This window comes from Emys orbicularis, chromosome 3 (genome assembly GCF_028017835.1).
Source record: "Emys orbicularis isolate rEmyOrb1 chromosome 3, rEmyOrb1.hap1, whole genome shotgun sequence".
Taxonomy (NCBI): Eukaryota; Metazoa; Chordata; order Testudines; family Emydidae; genus Emys; species Emys orbicularis.
The window spans coordinates 12,723,873-12,738,578 of record NC_088685.1 but is presented as its reverse complement, the minus strand read 5'-3'; positions in this window follow the sequence as shown (position 1 = coordinate 12,738,578).

Here is a 14,706-nt window from a genome sequence, read left to right as displayed (position 1 = left end):
CTATCCTTTTCCTAATGATTCCCAACATTGTTAGCTTTTTTGACTGCCGCTGCACATTGAGTGGATGTTTTCAGAGAACTATCCACTATGACTCCAAGATCTCTTTCTTGAGTGGTAACAGCTAATTCAGACCCCATCATTTATATGTATAGTTTGGATTAGTCTTTTCCATCTTGTATGGGTCAGGTTCCCTGGAGGCCTCACTCCCCTGAAGGCAAGGGAATTAAACCACTGAGAATCTGACCCCGCTGTTGGGTGTGTCACGGATTGAGTGAGATGTGGCTGATTTTTCACCCTCTGTCTCTTTGTTTAATGGTGGCTCAGGTCCCCTTTGCAGAGGGAGCAGAAGCTGGACATTGGAGTCTCTTCAGGGCAGGGACCGTGTCTCCCTGTAGATGCGAGTTCAGCACGTGGCACAATGGGAGTGTGACCGGGTGTGCCACTCATGGGGTGTTCGTTTGACACCTCCTGCTGGTCACTCTGTGGATTAGCTCCAAGGTCAACACCCTTTCCATGGTTGCATGCCGTCACACAGTCTGTTCTCTTCAGGCTGCAGCTCCTCTCTTGTTCTGGGAACCACATCCTCCTCTTTGTGACTCAGCCCCCTGGTCAGGTCACTCAGGATTTCCCCCCCTGCTGGAGTACAGTCCTTCAATTCTCTGTCACTCCTGCAGTGACCCTGGCAGTCTTCCTGTTCACTGCCCCACTGGTCTATGCCTCACCCTCGGTGGCTGGTAGGGGAACCTGGGCCTGCCCTCTACTCCAGGTTCCAGTCCAGGGATCCTCAGCCCAGCAGTTCTTGGCTTTCTTCTCTTAGTCCTCACTGCTCCTTTCCTGGACTGCTTCCTACCACTCCTGGTTCTCCTCCACCCCCCTTCCTCTGGGAGTACAAGCTCCAAATACTCCTTCCTCTTCCCAGGGAGTGACTGCAGCCTATGCATCTCTGCAGCCTCCAAACACTTCCCCCTCTTCCCAGGAAGGGGCTGCCCTTTCCCAGCAGCAGCCCTGTCTGTTGCCAGCTTTCTGGCTTTATAGGCCTGGCCTATTCCTGCCCAGCTGAACCTGCTTGCCATCAATTCCTTGCTCCCTGGCTTTTCCTCCAGGTGTAGCCTATGGCGTTAATAGGCCTGCCTGGGCACCTTAACCCCTTCCACTCCTGTGTGGTGTGGACACCCCGTCACAGGGAGCATGATCCTGGCTGGTGCATTTGGGCACCCCTCTAATGTCCATTAATAGGGGGCAGGGCCAGATTCTCCAAAGCTGCCCCGGATCTCTCCAGTCAGCTTTGCTTTCTCCCAGCCTCTTTCACCCTAGAGCCCGAGTTGAAAATAGCTTCTTTGTGTGACATCATCCTTTGGGTACCTGGCCTGCAAGGAGTTACTCAGCCAATCCTTGCTTCCCTGACAAGAGGCTGCCCAATCAGGAAAGACCATCGGCTCGGCAGATCAGCTGGTTTGGGGGTGATGTCATAGCGAGATCCTGGCATGTTGGGCTTCCTGGTAGAAGCCTTTAACAGCACTAAGTGAGTAGCACTGGGAGCGACAGCCCAGGCGCTGGGCGTTGGGGATAAGTAGCAAAGGAAGGCAGTGGGAGCGAAGCAGTGAGAGCTCAGGGAGGGAGGCCAGCGTGGGGGTCTGTTGCTTTGGTGGGTTACAGATGCAGGCATTATATACTGACACATGGAGAGAATAAGAATAAATGGACACAAATCGGACATCAGGAATGGTAACATACAAAAGCCAGTAAGTGAACACTTCAATCTCCCTGGTCATTCTATTACAGATTTAAAAGTCACTATCATTGAACAAAAAAACTTCAGAAACAGACTTCAAAGAGAAAGCAGCACATGGCTTTGGAGAGAACAAGCCTTTGCAGACTCATCTGACTCTGTTTTTTTGTTTTTTAATGACATAATTAGTGTCTGAGGAGCATGTGATAGATGTAATGGGATTGGATTTAAACAAAGCACTTACTACATTCAGAAAGGACACTGTCCTTTGACTACAGGATGCATTGGAACAGACCCAGGGTATTTAGAAGGTGTAGTCAGAGTGTAGCTTGCTTAATGCCAGGATTTATAAAGTATAATGATGACACACTGTGACAATGCGGTTCTGGCGGGACCCAACTGAGAGTGCCAACTCAGGACAAATTGCTAAAACAGGGCAGTTACAGCCCAAGGCTGGGGTTTCTCTACCTCTAAGGCAACCCAAACCAGCCAGACTAAGAGGACTTTGGTCTCACCCCACTGGCTAACCGCAACCTCAGAAGCAATTTCCTTAGACACTCCAGTTTCCCAGTATCACCACCAGTGCCGCTCGTTATGGGGATAAATGGTTACGAAAACCAATATCCCAATATACACAAAAAGGGTTCTCTCGATCCCAAAGGACCAAGCCCCAGATCCAGGTCAATATACAAATCAGATCTTTCCCACAAATCACGCTGTTACCAATCCTTTAGAATCTAAAATCTAAAGGTTTATTCATAAAAGGGAAAAAGATAGAGATGAGAGTTAGAATTGGTTAAATGGAATCAATTACATACAGTAATGGCAAAGTTCTTGGTTCAGGCTTGCAGCAGCGATGGAATAAACTGCAGGTTTAAATCAAGTCTCTGGAATACACCCCCACTGGGATGGGTCCTCAGTCCTTTGTTCAAAGCTTCAGCTTGTAGCAAAGTTCCTCCAGAGGTATGAAGCAGGATTGAAGACCAGATGGAGATGAGGCATCAGCCTTATATAGTCTTTTCCAGGTGTAAGAACACCTCTTTGTCCTTACTGTGGAAAATTACCGCAAAATGGAGTCTGGAGTCACATGGGCCAGTCCCTGCATACTTTGCTGAGTTACAAGGCCCTATCTGCCTTCTCTCAATGGGTCCATTGTATAGCTGATGGTCCTTAATGGGCCATCAAGCAGGCTAGGCAGAGCTGACACCAATTTGTCTGGGAGGTCACCCAGCAGCATAGCATAAGTTTGAAATGCAGACAGTATAGAGCCAATATTCATAACTTCAACTACAAAATTGATACACACATATAGACAGCATAATTATAACCAGTAAACCATAACCTTGTTTTAGACACCCCATTTGACCCCCTCTATACAAGATCTGGGTGCCACTACAGGACCTTGGTTGCAACAATGATCTATATGGTCCCAGATTATATCCATAACGTCACACCCCCAACGCAAAATTGATGCAGGAAGGAATGTCACAAACATCACTGACTGCATCCTAAGAGCTCTTCACTCTGGACAATGCATTAGCTACAATATTTTTCTTTCCCCTTATGTGGACTATATTTATTTTATACTCCTGAAGGGCTAAATTCCAACGCAGCAACCTGGAGTTGTTGCCCTTGGCCTTGTGCAGCCAGACCAGAGGGGCATGATCACTCAACACAGTGAATTTTTTATTATACAAATAGGGCTTAAGTTGCTTGACAGCCCAGACAATGGCATAACATTCCTTTTCAATAGTAGTGTAATTTTGCTCAGTGGGGGACAATTTCTTACTTAGATATGCCACGGGATGTCTCTTACCTCCTTCCCCCTCCTGCATTAGCACTGCCCCCAGCCCAATATTGGAAGCGTCTGTACATAGTAAAAAAGGCTTTTCAAAATCTGTGCTGGCCAAAACAGGCTCTTTGGCCAAAGCGCTCTTTATGCTTTGAAAACCCTGCTCACAGGCCTCTGTCCACAGCACCCGGTCTGGTTTTTCCTTTTTCGTCAGGTCTGTGATGGGAGCAACAATGTTGCTGAATCCCTGCACAAATCTTCTGTAATAGTTGGCCAGACCAATGAAGGATTGGACCTGCTTTTTAGTTCTAGGGGTTGGCCAGTTTTTAATGGCCTCTACCTTTAAAGGCTCTGGGCGCAGTTGCCCATTGCCCACCCTGTGCCCCAGGTAGGTCACCTCAGCAGCTCCCATTCTGCATTTAGAAACCTTAACCGTTAGATTGGCCTCCCTGAGCCGGTGCAGCACAATCCCTATGTGGTTCAGGTGATCTTGCCACGAACTGCTGAATACGGCCAGGTCGTTTATATAGGCCCTCGCAAAAGATTCTAATCCCCGTAGGACCTCATTTATAAGTCTTATGAACGTAGCCCCTGAATTTCGCATCCCAAAGGGCAGCACTTTGAACTCATATAGGCCCGATTCCACTATGAAAGCGGATTTTTTTTGTGCCTTGGCATCTAGGGGTATTTGCCAGTACCCCTTAGTCAGGTCCAGGGTGCTTATAAACCGTGCCCCTCCCAGTGTATCCAATAGATCCTCTATTCTGGGTGTGGGGTAAGGGTCAGGCTGGGTGATAGCATTTAGCTTTCTGTAATCCACACAAAACCTCATGGTCTTGTCCTTTTTTGGCACCATCACAATGGGAGAGGCCCAGGGGCTCTGGGATCTGGTGATTATTCCCATTGTTAACATGCTTTTCACCTCTTCCTGGATTTGTCTTTGCATCTCTCCCTTGGCCCTGTAAGCTCTGCTAGGGGCTGGGCGGGGACCCACCGTCTGAATGGAGTGTGTCATCCTATCTGTGAGCCCTGGCCTATTGGAGAATGTTCGCTTGTGGTGTTTTAACAGCATCAGCAGTTCCTTTCTTTGAGGGGGGGTTAAATCCTCCCCCATCTCAATGCTCTCGAGAGGCGTCTCCTCCTGGCTTTCAGCAACCATGTTAATTAAAGGGACGGACCCTGCCTCTTCCTCAGCATAACAGATCATGTTCACATTTACCTCCCTTGCATGGTAAGCCTTTATTCTGTTCACATGCACTGTCTGCACACTTCCCTGGACCTGGGGCTTCCTCACATCATAGGTGACCTCATTAATCCTTTCCACTACCTCCATGGGTCCAGACCAAACATCTTTCATCTTGTTCTTCCGGACAGGATCTAGCACCAACACCATGTCCCCTATTTCAAACGCTTTCTCTTTAGCATCTCTGTCATACCAGGCTTTCTGAGTATCCTGGCTTTCTTTCAGATTCTGCTCAACTAACTTCATCATTTCCTGCAAACTCTCCTTGAATTGAGCCACATACTCGGCCACCGGCTGCTCTGCCTCCTCCACATTACCTTTCCACGAGTCACAAACCAAATCTAGGGGCCCCCGGACCTGCCTCCCATAGAGCAGTTCAAAGGGAGCAAACCCTGTAGACTCTTGGGGCACGCTTCTGTATGCATACAATAGATACGGCAGCATAACATCCCAGTTATTCTGGCGTCTATCCACATACATTTTCAACATAGCCTTCAGGGTTCCATTGAACCTCTCCACTAGACCATTAGTCTGGGGGTGGTAGGGAGCGGCTTTCAGGTGCTTCACCCCACATAACCCCCACAACTGCTTGAAAACCACAGACATAAAGTTAGACCCACGGTCAGACAATATTTCCTTGGGAAAACCCACTCTGCTAAAAATAGAGAACAAGGCCACTGCCACTGTCTCTGCCTTGATATTAGCCAAGGCTACAGCCTCCGGATATCTGGTAGCAAAATCTACCAACACCAGGATGTATTTCTTCCCATTTCTGGAAGGTTTTGGAAGGGGCCCCACAATATCCACAGCTACTCTGGCAAAAGCCTCCCCAATAATGGGCAGAGGCTGGAGGGGCACCTTGCTAGGCCCCCTTAACCCCTTACGTTTCTGGCACAGCTCACAGCTCCTGCAGTAATCTCTCACCGACCCAAAAAGGTGAGGCCAGTAGAAATTCTGCTCTAGCCTGTCACACGTTTTGCCTATACCCAGATGTCCTGCAAAGGGACTATCATGAGCCAACTTCAACAAATCATTGCGGTAACTCTCAGGTACCACAAGCTGTTTGCGAGCTGCTGCTTGGGAATTCTTTCTTCCCCTAGGCGGTTCCCTATACAACAGCCCATCCTGCATAAAAAACCTGCCTCTCTCTTCACAGGCTGGGACCTGACTCTGAGCATCATTCCTGGCTCTCTCTAGAGATACATCACCCTGCTGAGCCACAATGAATTCACTCCGGGTTCTGTTTGGATTCAGAATAATCTCTGATATCTCAGACAAACCCTCACCTGATCCATCTTGAGAGGCACTCTCTGTCTGTTTGCTGCCCCCCTCACTGCCATCAGTCAGGGTATCTGCCACAGCCCCAAATTCTTTCTGTGACCTGGTCACTACATTAACTTGGCCAGGCACCCCCAATATGTTATTTCCTACCATCACATCAGCTGGAATTAAATCCCGGACAGCAGCCTTCACATCCCCTTTAAAGCCATCCCACTCCAGGTGGATTCTAGCCATCGGCAGGTCCACAGAGTACTCAGATAACGCCACTACCGTCACATACTCCCCCGGCAGCATGTCCTCTGGCTTCACCAGATGTCCCTTGACTATATAGTTACATCTGAGCCAGTGTTTCGCCATCCCGTGCATTCAACATCATTGACCTTGGCCTCCATGATAAACCTCTCACTCCCCTGCCATGCCTCAGTCCTGACATAACTGGTGAGCTTATCACCTCCTCCCATGCCACTGGAGACGATGGGGTTAACATTAGCTACTGCTGTGCTTGCACCTGAACTTAAGGTGGAGCTGTTGTGGCTTGGTTCAGCCTGAGTGCTCAGGGTAATGGAGTTGGCATTTATCGTGGCATTTGGGGTTGCTGGCTTTGGGCTGCCCTTCAGGGTTGGGCAGTCTGGTCTCATGTGGCCCAGCATACCACAGTGATAGCATGTAATCTGTTCCATTCTGGGATGAGAGTTCCTACCCTCCAGCCCCTTTTGAACTCCTTTAGAAGAGTCAGGGACAGGTTTACTTTTAAATCCTTCCCTCCTCTTGAACTGGGGAGAATGGTGATTAGTTTTCCCCGGGGTTTTACACCCTTCTCGAGCCCTGTTTTGGGTGTGGGCATCCGCAATCTCTGCTGCCCGTAGGACTGACTCAGGGTCCCTATCACACACAGCTGCTCTCACATTGTCAGGCACAATGTCTAAGAACTGTTCCAAAGTTATTAAATCCAGCAGTTTTTCAAAACTCCCATGCGCCTTGGCTCCCACAACCCACTTTTTAACAAAACCCATTAGCTTATGAGCACATTCTACAAAAGTACAATCCTTAGACATTTTAAACTCTCTAAACTTAACTCTGTAACATTCAGGAGTAACCTTGAACCGCCTTAACACAGAATCCTTAAACCGCTCATAATCTAAGGCTTCTTGTTCCCCCAATTCATTAAATACCTCCCTGGCTTTTCCAGTCAGTCTGGTCAGCAGGACAGGCATTCGCTGACCCTCGGGGATCTGGTACAGATTGCAGAGGTGTTCAAAGGTAGACAAAAACTCCTCTATATCCTCAGTATCGTTGTAAATGGGACACATCCTTTCCCAGTTTTTCTCATGGCGGGGGGGAAGTGGAGTACCAGGTGGGGATGACTTTCTCCGCTCTTCCATTACTTGGAGCTGAAGTCTGGCCGTCTCCTGTTCAGCAGCGAGCAGCTCTAGACGCCCCTTACGAGCTCTCTCTTCTCGCTCATCAGCCTCCTTCTTTCTTTGATCGGCTTCTTTCTCTCTCTCTCTTTCTAAATCTGCTATTTTTTGCTTCTCCAGCAATCGAAGATCTGCTAGTTTCTGTTCATGCTCAAATTGCAGTTTACTTGTCACCTTTTGCATCCTAATTTTTTCTGCATCTTCTGTAGCCTCAGGTAAGGGCTGTGCTCTTGCCCCCTGATCACTGGCTATTAACAGATTTCTCAGTTCTTGATTTGTAGCTTTCTTTCTAAAGCTTATCCTTTTTTCTGAACACAAACTTTCCAGGGCTTTTTTGCCAAGTCCCTCATATGCTCTTTGCTCAGCCATTGCAGCAGCTCTTTAACCAACAAAACTCTCAATCCCAAAATTCAAATTTGGATAGCGTGGGGTTCTGACCCAAAGCTTAATTGACCTGGTTCTGTGGATCCAAGCACGACTACGCCACTGTGACAATGCGGTTCTGGCGGAACCCAACTGAGAGTGCCAACTCAGGACAAATTGCTAAAACAGGGCAGTTACAGCCCAAGGCTGGGGTTTCTCTACCTCTAAGGCAACCCAAACCAGCCAGACTAAGAGGACTTCGGTCTCACCCCACTGGCTAACCGCAACCTCAGAAGCAATTTCCTTAGACACTCCAGTTTCCCAGTATCACCACCAGTGCCGCTCGTTATGGGGATAAATGGTTACGAAAACCAATATCCCAATATACACAAAAAGGGTTCTCTCGATCCCAAAGGACCAAGCCCCAGATCCAGGTCAATATACAAATCAGATCTTTCCCACAAATCACGCTGTTACCAATCCTTTAGAATCTAAAATCTAAAGGTTTATTCATAAAAGGGAAAAAGATAGAGATGAGAGTTAGAATTGGTTAAATGGAATCAATTACATACAGTAATGGCAAAGTTCTTGGTTCAGGCTTGCAGCAGCGATGGAATAAACTGCAGGTTCAAATCAAGTCTCTGGAATACACCCCCACTGGGATGGGTCCTCAGTCCTTTGTTCAAAGCTTCAGCTTGTAGCAAAGTTCCTCCAGAGGTATGAAGCAGGATTGAAGACCAGATGGAGATGAGGCATCAGCCTTATATAGTCTTTTCCAGGTGTAAGAACACCTCTTTGTCCTTACTGTGGAAAATTACCGCAAAATGGAGTCTGGAGTCACATGGGCCAGTCCCTGCATACTTTGCTGAGTTACAAGGCGTATCTGCCTTCTCTCAATGGGTCCATTGTATAGCTGATGGTCCTTAATGGGCCATCAAGCAGGCTAGGCAGAGCTGACACCAATTTGTCTGGGAGGTCACCCAGCAGCATAGCATAAGTTTGAAATGCAGACAGTATAGAGCCAATATTCATAACTTCAACTACAAAATTGATACACACATATAGACAGCATAATTATAACCAGTAAACCATAACCTTGTCTTAGACACCCCATTTGACCCCCTCTATACAAGATCTGGGTGCCACTACAGGACCTTGGTTGCAACAATGATCTATATGGTCCCAGATTATATCCATAACGTCACACACACAAAGTATGGACTATGGAATTTATTATTGCTAATGTGTATGTGTGTGCTATGTGTATGATCTTATTGCTAAATATATCATACACATCCATGAATAGGCCAGAATTCTTGGCATAACTCGGGGCAAAGCCTTTAAAACACAGCAAATGGCAGAGACTGCTTCTGAATTTATCTGTTTTAGTTCCTTATTATATGTCTAGAAGTTCATAATAGAGATACAGCACATCAAGCTCTTACTTGATATGACAGTGTAATTTATCATTTTATTAAAGGGGAAAAAGAGATGTAAATGTTATCAAATAAAATTTAAGAAACCATATAGCCATTTGTAAATATGCTGAGGGTTCTGTAAAAAGGGCCTGCAATCTAAGGAAGCCGGAGATTTACCAAAGTGACCAGACGTCCCAGAGTATTGCAAACACTAAGGATGGTGATCTATATTTACAATAAAATTGTGAGAAATTAATGATATTTATGTCTGATACACTCAGCTGGTATGTTGAGAAGCCAATGAGAAGTGAAAATGTGTAAGATGAATCCAACTGAAATCTTAGAAGGTCTAAAGGACCACGAGGCCTGATCAGCTGTTCGTTGCCAATTTCACAGAGACAACTTAACATATGAGTTGAGCTCACTAATTTACAAAGGAAGTGTAGAGAATAACCAGGTATCAGCAGAGAGAAATATACAGAAGTTTTGTCTTTGTACATTACTGGAGGTGAACCAAGCCAATGAGTCAAATGACTTTATGTTGCTGTCTGATGAGCTGTGGAAAAAAAATCACACAATCATCAAGTGTGAAAAGACTTTACCTAAAGTTTCCCTCCTGCCTTCATAGTGGACATTTTCACAGACAGCTGAAAATGCTGACAGAGAAATTCCCACTTGGGAAAGGACAAGGGCGCAGGTCTCAACAGCCTTGGGGCTCACTTTCATTTTATGTTTTATGTTCCTAAAAGCTTATGTTTCAGAGTTTCAGCCAGCCACCTGCAGGGGTTAGGAAGGGGTCGTCCCCCCCAGTGTACAGTGTGTGTCTGTAGGGGGTCTGGTTGGTTTCCTTCCTCTGAAGCATCAAGGTTGGCCACAGCTGGTGATGGGACATAGGGTGGGTGGGCCAGAGCTCCGAGGTGGCACTGAGCATCCTCTTGTTCAGATGCTTGACTGGCAGGCTCTTGCTCATATGCTCAGGGTCTAACCGTTTGCCATACTTTGGGTCAAGAAGGAATTTTCACCCAGGTCAGATTGGGAGTGACCCTGGGGAGGTTCACTTTCCTCTGCAGTGTGTGGGTGCAGGTCACTTGCCAAGAATATGGATACTCCTCAATTAATTATTTCCCTGCTACTTCAGGGGCCTCAGGCATTGGTGCACGTGGGTCCCTCCTTTTCTCTCTCACTGACACGTAATAGTCTAATTTGCTGTGGGCTGCAATGCTTTGGTCTGATTTCAGTTGTTGGGGTTAGCGTGCAGGTGTTGGGTTGTGCTGGTGCCCTGTGATGTACAGGAGGTCAGACTGGATGATGTAGTGGTCCCTTCTGGCCTTAAATTCTGTGAAACTTTGACTATTATGCTAGTCCAAGGGTTTTTATAATCAAACCCTATTTTCATCTATTATTGTTATGAGAGATACAAGATAGGTGAGGTAATATTTTTTTCTTGGACCAACTTCTGTTAGTTGAGGGGACAAGCTTTCAAGCTTCATACAGCTCTTCCTCAGGTCTGGAGAAGATAATCAGAGGGTCACAGCTAAATGCAAGTGAGAACAGATTGCCAAACATAAGGGGTGAACTCATGTTGTAGGAGATTGTGACCCTAAGGTGCACTTTGTGTCCAACGGCAAAGGTCGCACCGACTACTCTGCTGTCAGAAATATTCAGCTAAACAGCGTCTTGTAAGGAATCGTATGAAAACTCACGGCATGCTGGTGACATTAATATCATTGTGTGATGTCCGTAAGGGTGGTGTATAAAGACTTATGTATGTGTGCTGGAAATATGGTGTGGTGCCAGCTGAAAAAACAAGGTTTCCCTAGACAAAGGCTTGTAGATTTAACTTTCTTTCTGGGTCTGGTTAACAGGGGGATGAGAAAAGAGCACGGCTGGATTACAAAGGACAATGAAAATGCATTTACATCTGAGGTAAACAAAGTGATCAAGCCATTTGAAAAAGCAAATTGATCAGAAGATAAGGAAGGGGTTTGGTGCCTGCTCCCCAAAGAACAAGCAGCAGGGGCTTGTGTTTCAGAGAATACATTTGTGACATTGCACCCCATATTCTTCATAGTTGTATGATTATAATATAATTATGACATAATTATGATGCATTTTGTACAAGATATGTCTTGTCAGGTGTCTATGAAAAAATACGATTTTCTGAATATGAGTATCCTATTTTTATGCATGTATCATTTTTGTATCTGAAGTTATGAATATTGACTAGGAATCTGTATTTCAAATGTGCTTACTCTGGAAAACACCCACAGCCAGCCTTTCAGCTACAACAGTGAAGAAGCCAGACAATGCTAATGGCTCATCAGCAAGGACAATGGACTATGGCAGAGCTTAGGCTTTCTGCAAAAAGAACGAGGCATACTTGTGGCACTTTAGAGACTAACACATTTATTTGAGCATAAGCTTTCGTGGGCTACAGCCCACTTCATCAGATGCATAGAATGGACCATATAGTAAGAAGATATATATACATACCGAGAACATGAAAAAGTGGAAGGAGCCATACCAACTGTAAGAGGCTAATTAATTAAGATGAGCTATTATCAGCAGGAGAAAAAAAGCTTTTGTAGTGATAATCAAAATGGCCCATTTTAGACAGTTGACAAGAAGGTGTGATGATTCTTAACATGGGGAAATAGATTCAATATGTGTAATGACCCAGCCACTCCCAGTCTCTATTCAAACCCAAGTTAATGGTATCTAGTTTGCATATTAATTCAAGCTCAGCAGTTGGAGTCCAACTGAGGTGCCACAAGTACGCCTCGTTCTTTTTGCGGACACAGACTAACACGGCTGCTATTCTAAAACCTGTCCTTAGGCTTTCTGTAAACATTTCAGTTGGCCAAGAAGTAATGGCTGCTATGACTCAGCAAGGGCATGTGACCAGGTCATATGATACTGAACTCCATTTTGGTACCTCTACTTTCCCACAAACTGGGGCTGGGAACTGTTTTTGGAACAAAGGGTTCCCGCCAAATGTTAACACTATATAAGGGTGTGTGTGACATCATCTAGGAGCCTCACTCCCCACACAAGAGAACTCCTTGAAACACCTGAGGAACAAAGACTGTACTGGGGGCAAGTGTTGACCGCAGGCTAAAAGGATTTCTAGCCTGTGCATAGAAACCTGGTGGACTGCTTGTATCATCAGCCAGGGTGAGAGATTGCTAATTCATATCCAGTCTTTCTAGTATTTTAGGCTTAGTTTGTGTTTTTGTTTATTTACTAGGTAAACTGCTTTGATCTCTCTGTTATCACATATAATCACTTAAAATCTATCTTTTGTAGTAAATAAACTTGTTTTTTGCTTTATCTAAACCAGTGTCCCTTTGACTGAAATGTCTGGGGAAATCTCAGCTTGGTTAACACACGTTTGTTTCATATTCCTTTCCACATTGAAGGTGGGGCGAACTATTAGTGAGCTTGCTTTGTACAGATCCCTGTGCAGCGTAAGATGGTATAATTTTGGGTTTATACCCAGTGGGGTGTGGGGAGGTGCATGCCTGGGGAGCTGGGAAATTGGCTGGTATCTGCTGTTTGTACTTGAGTGGTTTATGTAGAGCACTTTCAGGTAGCTCAGTTGGGTGTGTGTTGCCACCTGTTGTCATATTGAGTGATAACAGGGCCTGAAGGGGCTGTGAGTCACCAACACACAGCAGTGTAGGAAAAGCCAACCCAAGTGAGTTGTTAGGGGACATAGCACTTCCCACAGCTCCCAGACTGCACCCGGGGGTGACAACCCATCACAACATTTCTAAAAATTTTCTGGACAATAAAAGGGAAGAAAGGGAATTCCTTTGTTGTTCATCACTTCAGACAATATGGGGCCTGTGATCTTGGAATCTGTGAAAGGTGGAGCTCCACCTATGTGGGCTGAGTATGCTGAGAACTGGCTTTAGGTGAGAAATTGCCTGAGACCAGGATAGTAATTTTTCCAGTTATAGACACTAGAAAGTGCATGGCTGGATGACACTAAGCTGTGGGGAGTGGTAGATATGCTGGAGGGTAGGGATAGGGTCCAGAGTGACCTAGACAAATTGGAGGATTGGGCCAAAAGAAATCTGATGAGGTTCAACAAGGACAAGTGCAGAGTCCTGCACTTAGGACAGAAGAACCCCATACACTGCTACAGGCTGCGGACCAACTGGCTAAGCGGCAGTTCTGCAGAAAAGGACCTGGGGATTACAGTGGACGAGAAGCTGGATCTGAGTCAACAGTGTGCCCTTGTTGCCAAGAAGGCTAACGGCATATTGGGCTGCATTAGTAGGAGCTTTGCCAGCAGATCGAGGGAAGTGATTATTCCCCTCTATTCGGCACCAATGAGGCCACATCTGGAGTATTGCGTCCAGTTTTGGGGCCCCCCACTACAGAAAGGATGTGGACAAATTGGAGAGAGTCCAGCAGAGGGCAACAAAAATTATTAGGGGACTGGGGTACATGACTTATGAGGAGAGGCTGAGGGAACTTGGCTCATTGAGTCTGCAGAAGAGAAGAGTAAGGGGGGATTTGATAGCAGCCTTCAACTACCTGAAGGGGGTTCCAAAGAGGATGGAGCTCGGCTGTTCTCAGTGGTGGCAGATGACAGAACAAGGAGCAATGGTCTCAAGTTGCAGTGGGGGAGGTCGAGGTTGGATATTAGGAAACACTATTTCACTAGGAGGGTGGTGGAGCACTGGAATGTGTTACCTAGGGAGGTGGTGGAATCTCCATCCTTAGAGGTTTTTAAGGCCCGGCTTGACAAAGCCCTGGCTGGGATGATTTAGTTGGGGTTGGTCCTGCTTTGAGCAGGGGGTTGGATTAGATGACCTGAGATCTCTTCCAACCCTAATCTTCTATGATTCTGTGATTACAAACAAAGGATATCAAAAATACATTGACATCTAAGGTACACAAAGTGATCAAGATGCTTGAAAAAGCAAATTGACTAGAAGATAAAGAAGCAGTTTGGTGACTGCTCCCCAAAGAACAAGCAGCAGGGGAAGGGAACTTTGTCTGCGGCCTGTGTGTACTCAGTCTTGACTTTCCTGGTCAGAGGACCCTCCCCTCAAGGTCGGGGTTTTCACCAGTATCCTTGCTGGGCCTGTCTCCTGGCTGAGTGCTTCCCTCAGCTGGTCCTCCAGCAGCTCTCTCCCTGCCTAGGCTTGGAGCCTTCTCTTTGATTCATCTGCTCCCAGTCACCTGACCATACCTGGGTCTGATTATCCCAAACACCTGACTGCACTAGCTGAGGGAGAGGGGAGCCTGACCCCACCCCACTGTACAAGCCTCCTTGAGAAGAAATAGCCTGGGTTTTCTCTGAACTTTCCCCCTCCCCGACACTAGCTATTCCCCAGGACCATCTTCTGCTCACTCAATAGGCTGTTTTAGTTATTCCAGACAACTAGGTAACCAGCCCCCCATGCTGCCTTAGAAAGCCAGTCCCCCATTGCACCATGCAAGGGGGT